This window comes from Mycetomoellerius zeteki, unplaced genomic scaffold (assembly GCF_001594055.1).
Source record: "Mycetomoellerius zeteki isolate Tzet28-1 unplaced genomic scaffold, Tzet1.0 scaffold282, whole genome shotgun sequence".
NCBI lineage: Eukaryota > Metazoa > Arthropoda > Insecta > Hymenoptera > Formicidae > Mycetomoellerius > Mycetomoellerius zeteki.
This window is the reverse complement of record NW_017257263.1, coordinates 92700-95763: the sequence shown is the minus strand read 5'-3', so window position 1 is coordinate 95763 and position 3064 is coordinate 92700. Positions and strand designations below refer to the sequence as shown.

General features: G+C 28.1%; 1 protein-coding gene across 1 annotated transcript in view; it reads right to left on the bottom strand.

The window, feature by feature from the left end:
- The window catches only part of LOC108724222 (cytochrome P450 6k1), a 9849-nt gene extending 7015 nt beyond the window's left edge, over positions 1 to 2834 (bottom strand). The window contains exon 1 of the mRNA XM_018450471.1: positions 2762 to 2834. The gene's annotated coding sequence lies outside the window, so the exon portion shown is untranslated. The remainder of the gene's footprint in view (positions 1 to 2761) is intronic.
- Positions 2835 to 3064: the final 230 nt, after the last annotated feature.

The following is a 3064-nucleotide window of genomic DNA, read 5'->3' as shown; positions in this document are numbered from 1 at the left end:
ATCTCACATTTAATTCACTGATTACCAGTGGCATACTTGGCACTAATATCAGTGATTATCCATTGATTCAGATTTAGAGAATATAATTTTATATATAATATAATATAATTTTATATATAGTTATATATATATAAAACATTTTTTCCCAGGAAATAATTGCACAGTTTGCTTGAATTGAAAGTTGTAAAAAATGCATACAAAAGTTCAATAGGAGTAGGCACTGTAAAGACTCTTCTTAAACAAATATATGCAAGCAAAAAAGTTCTGGACAGGTGAAATATTGAAAACAAGATGTTTGACAAAAAATATTTCATATAAAAGTTGTAAAATTTCAATAAATGCATCAAGTGGTGATACCCATTTGACCTTGAGAACAAGTATGGAGGAGCTCTCAAAATCAAAATTTGAAATTTTTAACGGAATAATCCCCATTTTTTTTATTCAATATTCTTGTAGCCGATATCAAGGTCTTTTTAAAATATTAGAATGAAACTTCTTTTTTAATCCAGTAAATGAGAATAAACTAAGATGGAGATCTAAATTGGAGAAATGCTCTCTAAGAAATCTCCTAAGGAGTACAGCAAAGGTTTGCAGTTGGAGAGTGTCAGAACTAAAAGATTAGAAGTAAAGAATGTCATTCTCTGGTGGAAAAACTTTTAGGAAAATCTACATAGATTGAGATATTCATTTGAGATTTTAGAAATTATTAGTTTTTCACAGATATTCGTAGTGAGACATAGAACGGCGTTGTTATTAATTGTTTGAAAAACCTAGAAATCCTCCACCCTCAAATAACGCCACTATTATACGTTTCACTATAAACATCTATGAAAAATTAAGAATTTCTAAGATGTTGTCTCAATATATGTAGTTTTTCTGTACCTTTTCGTAAACATTTTTTTTTGTTATTTTTGACACAAACGATACGTATTGCATGCATTCAATTATATTATATCTTATATTGAAGCTTACAAAGATTTTTATTATATTAAATATTATACTAATTGTAAAACTGTATTGAAAATATTATCCGGGTGTTCCCATATATCATCTTGTCCTTGTTTAATATTGGGTGAACAATGATACACAGAGGCACTCGAGTAACATTTCTGAATGCATCTAAGAATATATATAAATTATAAAGATGTCGATAAATTATATATATTATTTCAAATTAATCTTTCATTTCATTATGTAATATAATGAGATAATAACGTATTTTTTTCGCTTTCATAATATGCGATATCTTAAAATATTTCTTTTTATTTTAGATAACACATACAAGATAACATATATGTGTATATATATATATATATATACTTATGATATTTCATGGAGTTCCTTGGATATCTTACGAATATCGTCTAAGACGTCCGTGGAGTCTAAGATAACCGTTGGATAACTGAGATCATTCATGGATCTCACAAGATTATTGCGATATTCCAAAATGATGTCCGTTGAACATCCCAAGATAAAGTGTGCTGTGTGAGCCATCGAGTTATTAATAGTTTCACTTTTGTTACCTGTTTTTCCTCTTATTTTTCTGTTTTTTTTAAGAATCGTTACGAAATTGTTGCTATGTCAAGTATACTTTGAGCGAATATCTTATTTATACACGAATATTTCATATACACATATATATATTGGCCGCGTGTTCAGCAGAAAGTATCATGCAGCTCTTTACACTTTAAACACTATGTGGATCACTTTACGTTTTGTCTTGTCGCTCATGCGTTGTAAATACTTATAATCATTCTGGCCCGTATTCAGAACGAGCTTACAACGATATTAGTGCGTTAACAGATTGTAGTTTATGTTACGCATGCTATAGAATTTTAGAGATAGAGCGCTTTGATTGATAAAAACTCATTCTAAATACGACCCATTCTATCTTATTTCGTTGATAGCAAGTTGGAACGAATTTTAATTCGCATGCATTCTCAATAAATGAGAATGGATTAATAATAGATCAAAATTTTATCTATCCGAATGCGTATTTTAAATAGCGAAAAACTTTTTTGGATTTAATTGTATTTAATTGAATATTTGTATCCAAATTCAATTGGATTCAATTGGATTTAATCAGATTTAATTACATGCAATTTGATTGAAAAACTGCACTGCATTTCCTCTATTCAGAATTTTAAAGAGGTTCTCGCGCTACTTCCCAGTCAATAGACAGTTTATTCACAATAACATGTAAAATAATTAAAATAATGAAATAAAAAGGTTACTAACAATATCTTATGCCATTATACATAATTATTGTTAATTTTGTATGTTACTAAATATTTTCAAAATGACAAAATAAAAACAGAAAGATAAAGGACATATATCACAAACGATGTGTTCTTAGTAAAGTTTATATTTAATTCCAACACATATAATCGGTTTACAAAAAAAAAATTAATATTAGACGTTTCGGTCTTAAATTAGGTCATCTTCAGTATATAAGAGTTAAGTATAAATTTTTTTTTAACACAAATGTACGACTAATCTAAGTTAATTAATCTCCTAATATGTCTGAATATTACGCTCGTTAAAATTGTTTTTCCTTATTCTTTATATTGATGTTAATCCAAGAGTTTCAAATAGTATCCAAAGAATTTCGTCTTTTATTCCAATTTTTCCGATATTCTAAATGTTTGTAATAAGTTGTTTATTGAACGCAAAATTTTCAGATTCTAATGATCGCAACATTTCTTGATTAATTCAATGTTTAAAATTCATGTTTCGAGTTATAACTTATAAAAATTAGTACCTTTATTCCAGTCAATTTGTGAAGATTAATATCGAAAGTGGATATCTTGTTGTAATAAAGAATTAGTTCAAATGTTCTGCCGAATTCTCATCATGATACACAGCTTTATATACCCAACATGTCTCGAAGGAGAGGGTAAAATGATATTATGTAGGGGGAGCTAAGCAACGGAAAGTAAGTCTCTGGTAATTTTTTCGTATCACTCTGCTTGTTCAGACCATCAATTTGTTTTTTAATAAAAATCATTTCTGACGTAATTTTTTTTTGAAAGAACGGTTCTATATCTAATACCTAGCTGAATAT